Raw genomic sequence first — 20,715 nt, 5'->3', positions numbered from 1 at the left:
TGGACCTTACTGTGTCAAGCAGCTCCTATTTAAGTGATGCCTTGATTGTGAACAGGTGTGGCAATAATCAGGCCTGGGTGTGGCTAGAGAAATTGAACTCAGGTGTGGACAACCACAGTTATAGTATGTTTTAACAAGGGGGGCAATCACTTTTTCACACAGGGCCATGATGGTTTGGATTTTTTTTCACCTTTAATAATAAACACCTTCATTTACAAATTGCATTTTGTGTTTACTTGTGTTGTCCTTGACTATTGTTTAAATTGGTTTGATGTTCCGAAACACTTAAGTGTGACAAACATGCAAAGGAACAGGAAATGAGGAAGGGGGCAAACACTTTTTCACACCACTGTATATATAAGATTTTTTATATAAGATTTTTTATAAGATTTTTATATGAAATGTGCTGCGGGAGACCGTCCCTGATTAGTACTTGGTTTGTGGAATGTATGCATGAATGTCTATTTGCAATCACAGGAATCACAGACATCCAGGTCTCACTTACACACAAATTTATTAATGGGCAGAACAGATATATAAGGATACATTTGGACTCACTGAGCATGTTCTGAGGAAGCTTGGTTACAAGCGAAACATGCAAGCATTTAGAGACATCACTATGTTTGTGTGATGTGAACACCGGCATGTTTACTCTTACAGCGCTGTATTTCCTTCATCCTATGGCTCCATTAAGTGCTATACCTTTTTCATCCTGAGACTGTTAACCACTTAACAACCTCCCTATAGCCGAATGACGGCTACAGGGCGGTTTCTTAACTCTGGGAGGCCATCATATGATGTCCTCCCAGAATTCCGCTCTCACGCGCACTCGAGAGCATCCGTGACCGCCGGGTCAACAACATGGATCACGGTCAAATGACGGAGTGATCACTTGTAAACAAACCGGCGTCATGTTATGACGCCGGTTCCTCCCTCCCCCTCTCTGTACCGATCGGAACAGCGGAGGGGGAAGAGATCGGTGTCAGCAGCGATGTGGGCTGCATCTGCAGTGCCCACATCACTGCTCACCGAAAATTAACCCCTCAATTCCCTGCCAATACTCTGCAATACCCTGCCATTACTCTGCATTACTCTGCAATACCCTGCATTACTCTGCATTACTCTGCATTACTCTGCATTACTCTGCAATACTCTGCAATACTCTGCATTACTCTGCATTACTCTGCAATACTCTGCAATACTCTGCATTACTCTGCATTACTCTGCAATACCCTCCAATACCCTCCAATACCCTGCAATACTCTGCAATACTCTGCAATACTCTGCATTACCCTGCAATACCCTGCAATACCCTGCAACACTCTGCAATACCCTGCAACACTCTGCAATACCCTGCGACACTCTGCAATACTCTGCAATGCTCTGCAACACCCGCCAATACCCTGCAACACTCTGCAATGCTCTGCAACACCCACCAATACCGTGCAACACTCTGCAATGCTCTGCAACACCCCCCAATATCCTGCAATGCTCTGCAACGCAATACTCTGCAACGCCATACTCTGAGATACCCAGCCATACTCTGAGATACCCAGCCATACTCTGAGATACCCTGCAATACCCAGCCATAGACACCCCCCCTCCCGCCGCCCTCTGGTGCTTCTACCGACTCGCCAATACGATCAAATCCAGAATCTTTTTTTTTTTTTCAGGCTTCCCAGCTTAGAGGTGAGATGCGGGGTCTTATTGACCCCATATCTCACTGTAAAGAGGACCTGTCATGCCATATTCCTATTACAAGGGATGTTTACATTCCTTGTAATAGGAATAAAAGTGATAAAAAAAATTTTTGGTGGGAAAAAAATGTCAAACTAAAATAAATAAAGTAAAATGAACAATACATTTTTTTTTTTAAAGCGCCCCTGTCCCCATGTGCTCGCATGCAGAAGCGAACGCATACGTAAGTCCCGCCCACATATGAAAACGGTGTTCAAACCACACATGTGAGGTATCGCTGCGAACGTTAGAGCGAGAGCAATAATTCTAGCCCTAGACCTCCTCTGTAACTCAAAACATATAACCAGTAAAAAAAAATTAAATCGTCGCCTATGGGGATTTTTTTTTTTTTTTTTAAACATTTTATTGAGTTTTGAGAAACAGAACAGAAATAAATTTTTTGCGGACGCAGCCGCCAGATGTAGTGAATAACAAAAACGTTCCTAAGGTCAGAAACATTCAGGTAGGAAAATGACAATCAAGGCACGTAAATTAGGTTAAGTAGTATAAGTTACAGTTACAGTTATCTAGTAACATAAATATTTTATGTGGCAAGGATAACATTTGTACTTATTTCCATATTTATAACCCATATCAGAGTGTATAGGGTGCCGTAAGTTATGTGTCAACAAGGGATTCATTCTGAATAATCCTATATTCTGTTACTAACAGGCATATTGTGTGTGTTTCTATAATCTGGGACAAAGAACAAGAGGCTGTAGAACCTCTTGTACAACCTTATTGACGCCGAGTTATAGTCCTACAGCCTGTCGGCAGTATATGGATTAGGTAGTTCTTGAGTGGGTTTTGTGAGACCCACCATGGTGGAGAATAAGCCATAACTTCTACTCCTAAGGGCTATTAAGTGAAGATTCGGGACCCTGGTATTCCACTCCCCCTCCCTCTCACCCCAACTGGGATCTGACTGTGAGAGGGGAGGGGAGCCCAATAAAAAAAAAAAAAAAAAAATTATTTTTACTTCGTCTATGGGGATTTTTAAGTAGCGACGTTTGGCGCCATTCCACGAGCCTGTGCAATTTTGAAGAGTGACATGTTAGGTATCTATTTACTCGGTGTAACTTCATCTTTCACATTGTGCAAAAATTGGGCTAACTTTACTGTGTTTTTTTTTTTTAAGCACAAAACTGTTTTTTCTCCAAAAAAAAGCATTCGAAAAATTGCTGCTCAAATACCGTGTGAGATAAAAAGTTGCAACGACCACCATTGTATTCTCCAGGGTGTTTTCTAAAAAAAAATATATAATGTTTTGGGATTCTATGTAATTTTCTAGCAAATAAATGATGATTTTTACATGTAGGAGAGAAATGTCAGAATTGTCCTGGGTGCTCCAGAACGCCTGATGGCGCTCCTTGCATGTTGGGCCTCTGTATGTGGCCACACTGTGTAAAAGTCTCACACATGTGGTATCGCTGTACTCGGGAGTAATAGCAGAATGTGTTTTGGGGTGTAATTTGTTGTATGCATATGCTGTGTGAGAAATAAACTGATAATAGGACAATTTTGTGAAAAAAAAAAAAAAAGTAAAAAAAATCTTGATTTTGCAAAGAATTGTGGGAAAAAATGACAACTTCAAAAAACTCATCATGCCTCTTACTAAATACCTTGGAATATCTTCTTTCCAAAAAGGGGTCATTTGGGGGGTATTTGTACTTTTCTGGCATGTTAGGGTCTCAAGAATTGAAATAGGCCGTCAGTACTTCAGGTGTGATCAATTTTCAGATATTGGCACCATAGCTTGTGGACTCTATAACTTTCACAAAGACCAAATAATATCCACAAATTTGTACTTATTTTTACCAAAGATATGTAGTAGTATAAATTTTGGCCAAAATTTATGAAGAAAAAATTACTAATCTGCTAAATTTTATAACAGAAACAAAGAAAAATTCATTTTTTTACAGAATTTTCTGTATTTTTTCTTTTATAGCACAAAAAATAAAAAACCCAGCGGTGATTAAATATCACCAAAAGAAAGCTCCATTTGTGTGAAAAAAAGGACAAAAATTTCATATAGGTCCAGTGATGCATGACTGAGTAATTGTCATTCAAAATGTGAGAGCACCGAAAGCTGAAAATTGGTCTGGTTATTAAGGGTGTTTAAGTGCCCAGTGGTCAAGTGGTTAAGGTCTGTGCCCTGGTGACTGTATATATAGAAAAACACCAGTCTTACAATAGTCTCCAATGTTACTATGTGAATGAAATTGCTAGCAGCTATCCAAGCTCTGTGGATGTAGAAGCCTGATGTGTTTGAACAAATCACAAGTTGATACTTATGTGGCAATCTATATGTGATGAGGCTGTCTGTATGAGAAACAGAAAGTATCAAAGAAGTAAAAGAAACAAAGCATGAAACAAGACATCAAACGGTGAGCTGTATCTGATAAATGGAAAAACTGCCTATTTAAAGCCATAGCTGTTTGTTTCCTTGTCTAATTGCCTGACTGATACCCCTGACTTTAAAGATAAGCCTCTATGAAGTTCTATCAGGGGTCCTTTCATATACTTGGATTAGATACTTCTTTACACAGTCACTTTCATTCAAAGGGAAAACTAACAGGATATCTGTAGCAATAAAGTTGTCAAGTTAGTGGAGTCAATCAACACATCGATGGAATTTTGAATAAGACTATTTAAAAAAAATTTCATCATATCTTTGAAATTTTTTAGTAGCATGCATGGTTAAAATTTTTTCCAATAGAGTGATGTGTGTGGATTGAATGGATGGTGCGGATGAGTACATATGTTAGACACCTGTGTCTCATTAAGACCTTGTCTTAATTTTAATTGCTTGTATTGGAGGGGTTAATTATATTGAATTTTTGTACTATTTATCTGTGGTGTGAAAGCTATCAATAAAATCTTGTTATATCCGGTATACCCTCCTTGAAGAATATCTTTTTGGGAATTTCCAGTCCTTTCCTAATAATTAGCTGGTATGCACTGCATACTAGCTCATTACGAAATACTTACCTTAGAATGAGGTGTCGGCATCTCACTCAGTCCACGCCGAGGGAGCTGACATGTTCCCTCGGCGTGTCTTCTGGGTATCGCGGTTCCAGCGCTGTGAGTGGCCGGAGCCGTGATGCCGTCACTTCAGCGCATGCGCACGGGAGGGTCTGGCATCTGCTGGACTTTCAGCCGAGAATCCCCGGTGCGCATTCGGCTCATTGCGAGGGGAATATCTCCTAAAACGTTCAGGTTTAGGACATATTCTTTTTACCTACAGGTAAGCCTTATTATAGACCTACCTGTAGATAAAAGTTACAAAAATGACTATACAACAGCTTTAACACAGACCAAATAATATACATTAATTTGGGTTATTTTTCCAAAGATATGTAGCAGTATAAATTTTGCCAAAAATTTATGAAGAAAAATTATTAATTTGCTAAATTTTAGAACAGAAACAAGGAAAAATGCATTTTTATTTACAAAACATTGGGTCTTTTTTTATTTGTAGTGCAAAAACAAAAAAAAACAAGAGTTGATTAAGTACCACCAAAAGAAAGCTCTATTTGTGTGAAAAAAAGACAACATTTCCAGATGGGTACAGTGTTGCATGACCGAATATATGTCATTTAAAATGTGAGACCACTGAAAACTGAAAATTGGTCTGGTTAGGAAAAGGGTTTAAGTGCCCAGTGGGCAAGTGGTTAAAGAAGAAAAACAGCCCCAGGACCTTATGTGTGTAGAAATTATATGAACTTTGATTACTGTAGAAAAGTGTCTATTTCTAAAAGAAGGAACAACCATTTATACATTTCTTAGAACAAAAGAACTTGTCCTACGATGTTCCTTAAAATCTGAATGTTACATTACAATAAATATTGACTAATACATTGACATATACTTTTGGAATTTAAACTATTTGAAGAAATCCAGCTGTTTGCCATAACTTCTTCTTAGATCATATTTAACATTTTATTCCAGTTAATTTTAGGAAATAATGAGTAGTCTTTTAATTTCTCCCTGACAAGTTGATTAAATTTTCTAGCTTCTGAATATATATACATATTTTTGTTGTTTTAAACATAAGTCAAGATTAGAGCAATAATCTTGATTTTTTTATTTATTTCACTGTTCCATAATCATAAACTGGAAGGGAGTTGAGTGTGCCAGGCAAAATTCAGTTCCTCTACAAACCTGGGCCTCAGCCTATGAGCTGCACATGGGCATATCCTATAGGAGATCAAGGAAGGTATAACTTCTAAGTGTATGAAAGTCCATGTGCTCACACTTCCCTTTAAAAGCAGTTAACTTATAATGGGCGGCACAGTGGTGTAGTGGTTAGCACTCTCACCTAGCAGTAAGAAGGGTCGCTGGTTCAAATCCCAACCATGACACTACCTGCCTGGAGTTTGCATGTTCTCCCTGTGCCTGCGTGGGTTTCCTCCGGGTACTCCGGTTTCCTCCCACAATCCAAAGACATGCAGGTAGGCTAATTGGCTTCTGTCCAAAATTGGCCCTAGTATATAAATGGGGACCTTGGATTGTGGGCTCTTTGAGGGTAGGGACCGATGTGAGTGTGCAATGTACAGGGACAATTGTAGACACTCAGGTTGAACTAGATGGACTGGTGTCTTTATTCAACCTTACAAACTATGAAACTATGAAACATTTTACAGTTTCTACATATAAAGCTAATGAACATATATATTTTACCTGGTAATGAAAAATAATTGCAAAATACAATGCCATAATTTAGGATACAATTTAATTATTATAGGCTATTATGAAAAGTAAATGATAAGTAATTGAAATCAAATAAAGTAATACATAAAATAATAGGACTGATGTTATAATTCAACATACAATGAAAGTAATAATCCATGGGGTGCAAGAGTTAGTACACATTTATTGAACCAAGCTATAATTTATTTTTACAGAAATGTTCTATGAATTATAACAATTGCAGTCATTCACAGTAACCATTTTTTCTTTAGTGTTTTTCATAACATTTAGGGCTCAAATAAATAAAGTGATGTAGCCTTAGGGAAATGTTGCATATGTGACACAAATAACAAGTCATCCTTTGAAAATAAAATAAATTTATCTTGTATTCTGGTCATGAACATCCCTAATTTAATAATGGCTTTTTATCTTTGTTTTGGCAAATTAAAGTATAAATGAATATAGTAAATCAGAAGTTTATATAAACATAAGTTAACAATAAAAACTCTGAAATGGAGAATCACATTAAAATAATTGATTTATTAAATATTGAATAATGATCAACAATGGAGCTGTCATTTTGAGATTGTGGGGACCGCAAACAAAGCTGAAACCAGTAGCATAGTATTAAATACACATCAATTTAATTTACTTTCAATACGTTTTTATTGAGAAAAGATTTAAACATATAAAGAGCAAAGTACGAGAGGTATAGATATAGTGGTTGCCATATACTAGTAGTGTGCAAAAAGGAAAGATTACCATATTGATATTAACAAAATCATTCAATATAAAATGGTGTTATGGTAGATGTATCATTTTAAAGCGGTTGTATACCCACACATGTAAAAAAGTCAAAGGCATAATGAGCTAGTATGCACCGCATACTAACTCATTCTGAAATACCTTAGAACGAGGTCTCCTATTTCAGCCCGATCCAGGCAGAGGGAGCTGACATTTCGCCCTCTGTGTTTCTTCCTGGGTTCGTGGCTCCGGCGCTGTAAGTGGCTAGAGCCGTGATGAAGTTACTCCTGCATATGTGCATGGGAGTCTTCTTCCCGGCAAGGTCCGGCCACGTCTTCCGGACCTTCAGCTGGGCATTCACAGTACATGTGCTGCTGATGTCAGCGGCTGCATGCAAAGTGAATATCTCCTACACCCTACAGGTGTAGGAGATATTCATTTTACCTACAGATAAGCCTATTTATAATTATAGGTTTACCTGTAGGTAAAAATAAGGGTATACAATCAATTTAAAGGCTGCTAGTGTACCTGGCCAGGAAATTGTGAGTTAAGAGATCTTTTCTATAAAGAATGAAAGGACAGGTTCCCTGTCCTTTCATTCTTTTTAGAATATTTAGGGGTGTGCAGCCAGCTCGTTATTTTATTTCCATGCACTTTCTCTTTTTTCTTACATTTAGAGATCTTTTCTATGAGCTTAGGTAAATTGTCTAAGAATGGAACGTAGTTTGCTTGATAGAGGGATGATATAAATGTAGTTAGTTTGACTCCTAAATAAAAGGAAGAATCTTTTGCCCATACATTTGGGTAATGCTTTCAAGAGTGGACTGTAGACCTATTGAGACCCCTTGCGATCAAATGTGATATTTTGTTGCGGTTACCTTATAGTAAAATACAGAGATAAATTCATCCAGTGTTTGTTGTACCAAAGCCAATGAACGAGTGGGGTTAGTCATCAAAGAATCACACCGGTGAGTTATCATTTTTTCAGCCAAAGGTTCCATAAGCAGATTAAAAATAAGAGGAGATAGGGGACAATTTTGTCTCATGCCATTGGTGGTAAGGGCTTAGATAGCATTGCAGAACAGCACACTTGGGCAGAGGGGCAAAAATATAGGGCCATGATAGCAGAAAGGATATGGCCATGGAAGCTGATTTTTCTAAGGGTTAGATCTAGGTTCAGCCAGTGGACTCTGTGAAATGCCTTCTCTGTGTCCAAGGAAAGAAGCATAGAAGGCATTCCTTGTCGTCTCATAGAATGATGAATGATGGTAATCATTTGGCATGTGACATCCAAAGTCTGGCGACATTTTGTAAATCCAGATTGTTTAGGATGGATAAGTGAGGGCAGTATATCAACTAGTCTGTTAGACTACTACTTTAGTGTAAAGTTTAGTGTCGTGGTTGAGTAGAGAGATGGGTCAGTAATTTTGAGGATTGGTAGGCTCCTTCCCTGGCTTCAGTATTCTAATAATAATTGCTTTCAGCATTTCTTGTGGGAATGAAGCCAAGAAAGCAGCAGCATTAAATACACAGGTAATGTGTTCTAGCAGAATGGATTTAAATTGTTGGTAATATTCTCTACAGAGCCATCTGGACCAGAAGCTTTGTTTTTTGGGAGGAAACAGCAAAGTGTTTTGCACTCCTGTGACCCGTTTTCAGCAGAGAATGGATTGAAGTCCACTCTCCGCTGATGTCATTGATATCAGTCCAGTGAGCCGCTGAGACACTGAGCCGCCCGGCCCTGCCCCCTCCACAGCTCAGCACTCCAATGAGCGAAGAGGGAGCAGAACAGAGAGCTGTGACTGACAGTCTACAGTTCTCTGCTCTGGAACTATAAGAACTGAATGATCAGCGATGTCCAACCCAGTTCTCAGTGCAGAGGCACCAGGGGACTGATGCAGCATTGGACCCATGCTGCATCCACCTTTTAAGTATGATTCTAAAAAGAAAATACAAACCCATACTTCTCTTTTAAGGTCCTTCAATTGTTCTGGGGAAAGGCACGGGAGGTGAACCGAGTTTAATAAGGCCTGTATGGTGTCAGGATGCTTCATAGTGGTACCATCTTTTAGATTGTAGAGGGTGCAATAGAAGCTACTAAAAGCATCTGCTATGGCTTGTGAGTCTAGTACCTTAGATTTAGTTGTGGGATGGTGGAGAAAGGGTATAGGAGTTTTAGTGCAGTACCCTTGAATTCGATGGGCAAGGAGTTTTCCCAGTTTGTTTCCATTTACATAGAAGGGCCATTTAAGGTGCTTTTTCTGTTGATCAAAATTTTCTAGGAGGAGGGATCTTTGCTGAAGTCATAGTTTGATTAGCTTAGATTTAAGGTCAACAGATGGCAAGGTTTTATTAGGAGAATCGGTGGTATGAATCTCTGCAAGGATAGAGTCAACACGCTGCTTCGTCGGCTTCTTTTTCCTAGCCCCCATCTGAATAAGGAGGCCTCGCATAAAAGCTTTATGTGTGGCCTAAAGACTGGTGAGTTCATCCCAGGAGTCCTTATTAGTTACAAAAAAGTTCTCAATGTTAGTACAAAGAGAGTCCACATATTGGGTGGATTGAAAAATGCAGGTGTTTAGGTGTCAAAGGTAGGCAGAAGTCCATGGTGGGCAGTCCTCTATGGTAATGCATACCGGAGAGTTGTCCGACCATGTTTTAGGAAGGATAGAGGACGATGATACTTTCTGGAGGGGCCATTGATCTGTGAGAAAAAGGTCAATCCTTGAGAAGGAGTTGTGACAGGGAGAAAAGAAAGTGTAGTCACGCTCCTCTATCTGTTGACATATCCACTAGGAATGAGCCGAGCACCCCCCGGTTCGGTTCGCACCAGAACCTGCACCAGAACCTGCGAACCGACTGAAAATTTGTGCAAACCTTAGAACCCTGTTAAAAGTCTATGGGACTGGAACTTTCGAAATCAAAAGTGCTAATTTTAAAGGCTAATATGCAAGTTATTGTCCTTAAAAGGGTTTGGGGACCTGGGGCCTCCCCCAGGGGACATGTAACAATGCAAAAAAAGTTTTAAGAACAGCCATTTTTTGGGAGCAGCGATTTTAATGATGCTTAAAGTGAAAAAAGTGAAATATTCCTTTAAATATCGTACCTGGGGGTTGTCTATAGTATGCCTGTAAAGTGGCACATGTTTCCTGTGCTTAGAACAGTTCCTGCACAAAATTACATTTTAAAGGAATAAAGGTCATTTAAAACTGCTTGCAGCTTTAATGTAATGTCTGGTCCCAGCAATATGGATGAAAATCAGTGAGACAAACGGCATGGGTACCCCCCACCCTCCCCAGTCCATTAGTCCATAACCAGGGCCTTTGGGTCTTGTTTGGATATTAAGGGGAACCCCACACCCAAATTAAAAAAATGAAAGGCGTGGGGCCCCCAGGCCCTATATACTCTGAACAGCAGTATACAGGTGGTGCAAACAAGACAGGGACTGTAGGTTTGTTGTTAAGTAGAATCTGTTCAAAAATGTACCAGTTCAAAATTACAAAGTGTAGCTCCAGTCAAAGAATCTATTTTTAAGCTTTTTGGAAAACATTGGATAGGGTTATCATCCCTGTAACATTTTTTATGCTGTCTGTGCACCTCTTCAGAATATTTCACCTCACTTTCTGTCCCAATGACAAATGTTTTTTGAAAATGTGGGGTTTTTAGTGAAACAAGGATGATAAAGCATCAGCGGAGGGGAGACACGTTTTTCCCATATCAACTCTTACAGGAGAGAATTTCGCTTCCTAGTGGTAGATTTCATTTCACTTCCTATTGTCTCCTCCTGTTTGCAAGTAGGAGACATTTGTAAGTTGGATATTTGATAGTAGGGACCTGCCCTATATGCTCTGCAGAAATTTAGGCCTAATGTGTTGGTGTTGCCACAATGCTGTAAGCCCTCACAGTTACTCTTGGTGCGCGCTGGAACGCCTTGCTGTGAACTATTATATCAGGAATTGTAATTACATGCACCTGTTGAACAGTAGTAGAAAAATTGGGCCTTTGGTGGTGGTGGTGCTGGTTCCGCAACACTGTAAGTCCTCACAGTCACTCTTGGTGGGCACTGGAACGGGCCCTGCTGTGAAATATTATATCAAGAATTGTAATTACATGCACCTGTTGAACAGGGGCAGAACAATTGGGCCTTTGGTGGTGGTGGTGGTGTTGCTACAACACTGTAAGCCCTCAGTTACTCTTGGTGGGCGCAGGAATGGGCCCTGCTGTGAAATATTAGATCAAGAATTGTAATTACATGTCCCTGTTAGACACTGGTGCCACATCACTGCAATTTTTATGCCCCTGTTCAAGGCCCAACACCTCACAGAAACTCTAGTTGGAGTGCAGGAATGAGCCCTGCTGCAAAATATTGCATCACAAATTGTAATTACATGCCCCTGTAAAACAGGGGCTGAAAAACTGGGCCTTAGCCACTGGTGGCGGTGCTCAGAACCAAATATGTTCTTACAAGCTATCAGCATGATCATTGAGGAGGAAGAGCATAGTCACTCAGCATAAAATGATAGTCACTCAGCATCAGCATAGGCAGTCTTGAAGGGATGTGATATTTTTAAAAAAATTATTCGGTTACATCAGCATCAGGTGATTGGTAGCTGGTGATGATCCAAGACTTATTCTTTTTTATGAAGGTCAGTCGATCACCTGAATCGGTGGACAGGCGCACCTTGTGATCGGTTACAAAGCCTCCAGCAGCACTGAATATGCATTCCGAAAGAACACTGGATGCAGGACAGGCCAGTAGCTCAATTGCATACTGGGCAAGCTCTGGCCAGTGATCCATCCTAAAGACCCAGTAACCTAGAGTATTTTCGGTGGGAAAGGTGTCCAAGTCTGATCTTGCCCCGAGGTATTCCTGCACATGTAAATCAGACGCTGGCGATGGTTGCTGGAACCAATCATACCTTGGGGCTGCGGACTAAAAAACTGTCTGAACACATCGGTCAGACGGCCACCTTCTCCACCGTGACTGACCGAAGCCTCAGCAACACGTTGTCCATTACCAGAAATTTGTAACCTCCCAGTCTCTGGGAACACGTTGCACAAACATTTCTGCAAGGTGTCCCGAAGATGTTTCATCCTCTGCTCCCTCTGTGACAGCAAGATAAGGTCTGCAACCTTACCCTTGTAACATGGCTCAAGGAGGGTTGCCAGCCAATAATGATTCCTCTCCTTGACCTGACGAATACAAAGATCCTTCTGCAGGCTTTGCAGGATCAGGTAGGCTATGCAGCGTAGGTTAACTGAGGCATTCGATCCGAACTCCTCTGGGTCACTAAGGATGACATGATCCGCAGCCACCTCCACCCAGCCACGTACAAGTCCACGGGTTTCTTGGGACTGTAAATGATCCCTACAAGACTGCTGCTGATGCTGAGTGCCAGGCTCTCCCTCCATGCTGACACAATCCTCCTCCCTCCTCCTCTCCCTCCTCGTCCTCTTCCTGTGTGATTGGCAGGGCAGCCGGAACACTGTCTCGATAAAGGGGGCCTTGAGAGGTAAGGAAGTCCTCCCCTTCCTGCCTCTGTTCTGCCTCAAGTGCCCTGTCCATTATTCCACGCAGCATGTGCTCCAACAGGTGGACAAGAGGGACAGTGTCACTAATGCATGCACTGTCACTGCTCACCATCCTCGTGGCCTCCTCAAATGGTGACAGGACAGTGCATGCATCCCTGATCATGGCCCACTGGCGTGGGTAAAAAACCAAGCTCCCTTGACCCTGTCCTGGGGCCATAGTCGCACAGGTACTCATTGATGGCCCTCTGCTGCGTATTCCACCTGGTGGGCATGTCACAGATTAGGCGGTTCTTGGGCAGGTTCAATTCCTTTTGGAGGTCAGCAAGCTGAGCACTGGCATTATATGACCAGCAGAAATGCACACAGACTTTCCTGGCCTGCCTCAGGACATCCTGTAAGCCCTGGTACCTGCCCAAGAACCGCTGCACCACAAAGTTAAGGATGTGAGCCAAACAGGGCACATGGGTCAGTTTTCCCTGTCGGAGGGCGGAGAGGAGGTTGGTGCCATTGTCCCAAACCACCATTCCTGGCTTAAGCTGGCATGGCATCAACCACCTCTCAGTCTGCCCCTGCAGAGCTGACAGAATCTTTGCCCCAGTGTGGCTCCTGTCCCCCAAGCACACCAGCGCAACCACCGCATGGCATCTGTTTGCCTACGTACTTGCGTAGCCCCTTGAATACCTACGAAGCACCGCTGGTTCCGAGGACAAAACACAGGAAGAGGCCATGGAGGAAGACGAAGAGGAGGGGGTGGAGGAGAGAGGTGTGTCAGAATCACCAGTAGTAGCATTTTGGAGGCGTGGTGGCAGAACAACCTCCAACACTACTGCACCTTGTCCTGCATCCTCCCCAGCTGCCAGAAGAGTCACCCAATGCACCATTAAAGATGGGTAACATCTTTGTCCATGCCTGCTGGTAATATGCACCTTACCGCTGACCGCCCTGTCCAGCGAGGTCAAGACATTGCCCCCTTCCATGAGTTTGTGGAAAGTGCAGTTCCTCAGTGGCAGGTTCCCAAATGCCACTTTTTCGCACGGAAGGTGATTCCGGCTCTCTACCGGCATGTGGAAGGCAGAGTCTACCAATTGAAAAGACAGCAGTTGAAGTGTTAGCAATTTAGCCAAGCTAGCATTCAACCGCTGGGCATGTGGATGGCTGAGAGTGAACTTCTTTTGGCGGTGCAGCAGCTGGGGCAGGGAAATTTGCCTGGTACAATTGGATGTCGGTGTACTGCTAGCAGATTGCACGCAAGTACTTGACACACGTAATTCTACACCTTCTTTCCTCTCAGTGCAGGTTTCAGAGAGGAAAGAAGGTATAGTGCGGTTGGAGATCCCAGTTGATGAGAAGCAAGGAGAGGTCCGCTTTGTTCTTTGGTGTGGGTCTTTTAGGTACGCTTGCCAACGGACTGCATGGCAGGTCGACATATGTCTGTTCAAGCATGTAGTGCCTAAGCGGCTGATTTTTTGGTGATGTGAGATACACTTGAGAAATATGTTGCAAATAACAGCGGTGCGATCTGATGCACTCGTCTCAAAAAAGGCCCACACCAAATAACTTTTGGAATATTGCGCAGAGGCAGCTCCCTGCACATGTAGAGCTCTGCAGTGTGATGCAGTCGGTGTGCTGCCCTTAAGCTTGCCCCTGGAAGGCATCCTGTCTCGTTGGAGACCTGGCTCCTCCTCCTCCTCTCTCCTATCAGGCCTCCGGGTGGAGTCCTCATCATCCCCTCAGTGATCTACCTTGATTTTGTTGTGTGGGTGCAGTGCACAATCTTTTTACCCTGCCCTGAGCCCAGTGTCAGAGAAAATATAACTTTAATCTGTCTGTTAGGTTGGCGTCGGCAGGCATTTTATGCAAGCTCAGGGCACCAGCACTGCATATCTTACTGTGAGATACACCCTTTAGATACTGTTGCTCTATTCTGCTATTCTAAAAACACCCATTTAGGGCAAAAAATATATTTTATTTATTATATTTTTATATATTTTTTTTGATATATTTTTGCATATCTGCACGTGTGAGATACACACTTTAGATACTGTTCTTCTATTCTGCTATTCAAAAAATTAAAATTTAGGGCAAACATTTTTTTTTTGAAGAGCATTTATTCCATATCTGTACATGTGAGATACACCCTTTAGATACAGTTGCTCTATTCTTCTATTCTAAAAACACCCATTTAGGGCAGATAAAAATATTTTACAGTGTTTCCTGCATATCTGTACACGTGAGATACACACTTTAGATACTGTTCTTCTATTGTGCTATTCAAAAAAATAATAATTTAGGGCAAAAAAATTTTTTTTTGAATAGCATTTTCTGCATATCTGTACATGTGAGATACACCCTTTAGACTGTTGCTCTATTCTGCTATTCTAAAAACACCCATTTTGTGCCCAAAAAAACATTTTACAGTGTTTCCTGCATATCTGTACATGTGAGATACACACTTTAGATACTGTTCTTCTATTGTGCTATTCAAAGCGACGCAAGTGATTTCATGCTGCAGTGTCTCCGCAACGACCGCCGAGTTGCCCACATTCTAACTGGTGCTAATTACTGGGTGGCCACGCTGCTGGATCCCCATTACAGCCTGGCACACATGAACGATTACATGCTGCAGTGTCTCCGCAACAACTGCCGAGTTGCCCACATTTGGTGCTTATTACTGGGTGGCCATGTTGCTGGATCCCTGTTACTAGGACAATGTACCATCCTTAATTCCCTCACTGGAGCGTGATTGTAAGATGCGCGAGTACAAGCACGAGCTGATAGACGTGCTGCTGGTGGCATTCCCACTTGACAGCGGGGGCAGGGTGGAAGCACAAGGCGAAGGCAGAGGAGGAGGAAGAGGTCGCAAACGCAGCCGGGGCACCGCCAGCACCTCAGAAGGCAGGGTTAGCATGGTCAAAATGTGTAAAAGCTTTGTCAGCATGCCACAACAGCCAGCACCACCAGCTGAGATGGAACGTCTTAGTAGGAGGCAGCATTTTACCAACATGGTTGAGCAGTATGTGTGCACACGCCTACACGTACTGAATGACGGGTCTGCCCCCTTCAACTTCTGGGTCTCCAAATTGGGCACATGGCCTGAGCTTGCCCTTTATGCCTTGGAGGTGCTGGCCTGCCCTGCACCCAGTGTATTATCTGAACTTGCATTTAGCATGGCAGGGTGCGTTATCAAAGACAAGCGCAGCCGCCTGTCCAAAACCAATGTGGACAAGCTCACGTTCATTAAAATGAACCAGGCATGGATCTCACAGGACTTGTCCGTATCTTGTGCAGAATAGACATGTATACCAGTGTTCTGCCAAAAACTTTAAAAAATCTCCGAAGATGAATGGCGTCTGTGCAGTGAGTGCAGGTTCAAGCCCCACCATCCAAGTGGACATACGGTAGCACATAGTAACAGGGCCCCTCATGGGCTCGCTTCGCTTGTCACGCTTCGGGCACGGCCTCGCTTCACTCGCCACGCTTCGGGCATGGCCTCGCTTCGCTCGCCGCGCTTCGGGCACGGCCTCGCTTCGCTCGCCGCGCTTCGGGCACGGCCTCGCTTCGCTCGGCTATTTTTTATTCTAACTCTAGGTCCACTTAGATGATGGGGCTTGAACCTGGACTCACGGCGCAGGCGCCGTTCGTCTTTGGAGATTTTCGCAAGGGCAGTAAAGGGGCGGACACTATCTGATAGGGGACAGAATTCGACACATCACCGGGGTGTACCCTAATTTAAAAAAAAATTCCACCTACACCGCCACATTCACCGCCATATCCACTGCCAACTGCCACCTTAACCTCCTACTCTATATGGACCTCTCCTCCTAGGACAAGATTATTATTTTTAATTTTTTTTATTTCAAAGTATTTTATTTTGTATAACAAGAATAATACATTTGAAAGTGACATTCGGAATTTTGATTCAGTCAAAACATAGAAAGGTTACAGGCAGCGCAACAAGATGAATCAAGTGTAACACGTCAGAGATATAAAATGTAAATTCATTTTAGACAGACATGGTAGTGTTAGAGTGACGGGTTGGTATTCCTGTTAATGGTCGGAGGAACTTAACCACCGACCCCTAGGAGTGAATGGAAGGAGAGGGACGGAAATGACCATGTGTTTTTTTCCCTAAGATAGGAATCCGTGACTAGGCATTAGTGTTTGTCATCTGAAAACAGGCCATATTTGTGAACCTGAGAGCCACATTGAACTCCTTGTATATTGAAGTCCCGGCGAATGGAGATGGCGAGTGTCTCAATTGCTATTGCAAAGATTAGCGGAGATAAGGACAGCAGTGTCTGGTGCCTTTGGCTATATGTATTGGTTTGGAGTAGTGGCCTTGAAGCCTAATATAGGCTTTATGATTTGAATAAAGAATAAAGAGCTTGGATCAGGCCCATAAACTTGTCACCAAAGCTACAACGTTCAAGGATTGTAAAGATGTATGGCCAGGAGACCGAATCGAAGGCCTTTTGAAGGTCCAGTGATAAAAGCATGCCTAATTGTTACGGACCTCCTGGCCAGTTTGTCTGGAGGATGGAGACTATGTCTATGGCTCTTCTGATCTGATCAGGGCCCTGTCTGCCTGGGGTGAACCCCACTTGATCCTTATGAACATATCGGTTAATGAAGGAAGATAGACAATTTGCAAGGAGTTTGGTAAGGATTTTTAAGTTGCTATTGATGAGGGAGATGGGTCTATAATTATTGACTTCTTCCGTTTTTTTATCCAGTTTCGTTATTACTGCAATGTAGGCTGTCTTTAGGTGAGGATCAAGTGGGGTTCCCTGTGTCTTTGTGTTAAAAAATGTTGTCAAATGTAGAGTCAGGGTGATGGTAAATGTCTTGTAATAGGGGTTAGGGAGACCAACGAGGCCTTGAGCAGAAACAGATTTGAGATTCTTAATGACTTCCTGTACCTCTTCTTCTGAGAAGGGGGCCTCCAGCATATTATTTTTTATTTTTATGTATTTTATGTTATTTTAAGTTATTTCCCTATCCATATTTGTTTGCAGAGCATTTGCTATGCTCTTAACAACATGTTGCTGCCATTTGCAGCCCTCTAGCCCTTTCCATTACTTTTTTAGAGACATTTTAGTCCTCAAAAGTTAGGGTCCCCATTTACTTCAATGGGGTTCGAGTTCGGGGCCAAGTTCGGGTCCCGAACTCAAACTTTTTTACGAAGTTCGGCCGAACCCATCGAACCCGAACATCCAGGTGTCTGCTCAACTCTACTAGCTACAAACCCCTACATTTATTGAGTTACAATATGTATTTGTAAATTTTAGTATATAAAATATTCCAGTAATATAGGATATGCCATCCTTTCCTCCTATTTCTTCTCTCTCCTTTCCCACTTTTTTATATTATTTTTTTATATCATATTTTTATATTATATTTTTACATATTTAAAAAAAAATTCAAATTTTTAAACTTTTTTAAATTAATTTTTGATCATATAGTTGCAGCTTACAATTGTGCATAATTTCAATTCTAATTAAAAATTTTAGTTCAATCAATTAAATATATATTTCTATCTCTAAGATACACCATTTCATACCAACTGTCCTGAATCATTATATGATAGGACATATACATTCTCAATTCCTCATGAACATATAGAGTGGGTCCATCTATTTCATTAGTTATAAATTATATATTGCATTTTTTCATTTTTTATTTTATGATATATGTCCTTTTTTCTGGGTCTGTTATAGTTTTCGAAATGTATTTAATATGACAATGCGTGGTATTAGGAATTAGAAATTAAGTTGCGTTTGTGTATATATATATATATATATATATATATATATATATATATATATATATATATATATATATATATATATATATATATATATATATATATATATTGTGACAGAGCGAGGCTCTGTCCCTATGAAATTAAAGGTAAAGGAGACACAGAGTTTGCATATCTGCGGACTGCAGGACTACAGAGTGTAGAGTTTAAATGGAGAAAACTGCTCTGTCAGTTTTCTCCAGGTTTTGCTAGCTCCAGATGGGATTCTGTAGTTTGGAGATCCCTGAGAGTTATGGGTGGGACGGGATCTCCAACCCTGTGTCCGGGTCTTGAGGCTAGCGAGCAGGGTGTGTGCCCAGCTGCACACAGCCCATATAACGAGGGGATTTGTGTAGCATGGTGGTGTGTGAGCAGCTTGCTGCTTGAAGCTGTGCATGTCCAAAGCTGTGTGAAGGACTTGAAGCTGTGTGCGTCCAAGGAGTCGTGTGCTGTGTGTCGAAGGGTTGGAAGCTGTGTGCGTCCAAGCAGTTTGTTGGACGGGGCAAGTACCTATAGCAGCAGTACTGCTGAAGAGTAGCCAGGTGGGCTAGCATTTTCGTTCTGATTTTGCTGTATTTAATTTAAGCTTGGACCCCTGCGTGGGATTACTGGATGGACTAATATTTTGTTTTCTTCTAATAAACGTGGGCTACCAGGCCCTTAACCATACACGCCTGACTGATGTGGACTAAAAAATGCATCTACCAATTGAGCTAATCACCCCAATGTCGCAAGTGGTACTCGAATGCGGGCATGTAGACGGTGGAATCCGGGTCCTTGCTCCATGGTGAGTCGCATCAGGAACTACTGCTAGCTGTGTGTGGCAGCCAGGCGAACAGCATTGCGTATACGTTTATTTGATGGACTGTGTTGCATGCGGGTTGTGTACCTGTGAAGGAAGAATCAAACATCAGATTTTTTTTTTTTTCTTTCTTTCTCTGCTGAGAACTGTTACAAGCTGCTGTGTGCATGTGATTGCAAGGATGGGACGGTCAAAGCAAAAAAAGGAAGCAATCCTTGCTAAAGCCAGGGAGCGGCTATTGTGGCTAGAGGGTATTTCACCACATGCCCCAGCCACACCAGAGAATTTGTCTGAGTCTGACATCGCTGTGATCTGGGGTAAATTGATCATGTCACCCCGAGTTAAAGGAGAAGTGAAAGAGGATGTTGTTCCTGGCAGCCTGAGCCCAAAGGTGCCACAGCATGACGCAAGGAGGCCTCTGCGCTGCATTAGTTGTAGTGAGTGGGGACATGCTGTTGCCCATTGCCCCTTGTCACAGGAATGTTTGTGGAATAACCAAGCTGGATGGGAGGTTGATGAATTCTGGAGCTCATCTACTAATGATTGTGATCAGCTGTGTCCTCAGAAGTGGTATCCAATGGCAACGAGTGAGAGCCAGTCATGGAGGAGATGCCAAGAAGTGAGCTCAGCATGGCCTGAGAAGATGTCTCCACCTTGTAGGACCAGTAAAAAGGGGCCAGTGACATGTGAGACAGCGAATGAATGGTTCAAGCGGAATCGCAAAGAGTCGGGTGCACTGCAAGGGGCTGAGATCTTGGCCTCTGACTATGTGCAACCCATGCTGCCTACAGAGGAGGTGGGAGACTTCCTTGTAAGATTTGAAAAAGTTGCTGTAAAGAGAAAATGGCCTAGGGACCGGTGGCCAAAACTGCTGCAAACCTTATTGCGGATAGAGTTCCGGTCGGTTTACCATTTGATGGATGGGGACCAGGATGACTACAGCCAGTTTAAAGAGGAAATCCTTCTTAGAGGAGAGTTCCATCGTATCACGGGCCGCCAGCAATGCTCCAGGACGGGAGAAGTGTCGCCGGAAGACCTAGGATTTGGAAATCCAGAGAAACGTAAAGTTTTCTGTCATCACCGCTTAGGCAAAGGGGTCAGTCCCGAAAGGAGAGTACATCAGCCTGAATCCTGCATGAGTTATAGCCAACCAGCTTTGGAGCGCAAGTCTGCAGTTACCCCTATCAACAAGGATCTTGTGTTACCTACAGGGGGCGTCAGTGGGTTCAGAAAGGCTGCAGTTTTGCTCCATAGCCACATGGGGGAGTCAGTCTATAGAGACACCACACCAGTGAGACAACGCACTCAAGTGAAGGCTATGACATCAGCTGCAGGAACTGGTAAGACTGTTTCAGTTTATGATGCTGAACCCAGTGAAGTGGGAGTATGTCCAGTGGGGAGATCCGCA

This window comes from Lithobates pipiens, unplaced genomic scaffold (assembly GCF_037356315.1).
Source record: "Lithobates pipiens isolate NorthernLeopardFrog02 unplaced genomic scaffold, aLitPip1_a1.2 Scaffold_18, whole genome shotgun sequence".
NCBI classification, from domain to species: Eukaryota; Metazoa; Chordata; class Amphibia; order Anura; family Ranidae; genus Lithobates; species Lithobates pipiens.
The sequence above is the reverse complement of the archived record's forward strand: the minus strand, read 5'-3'. Positions refer to the sequence as shown.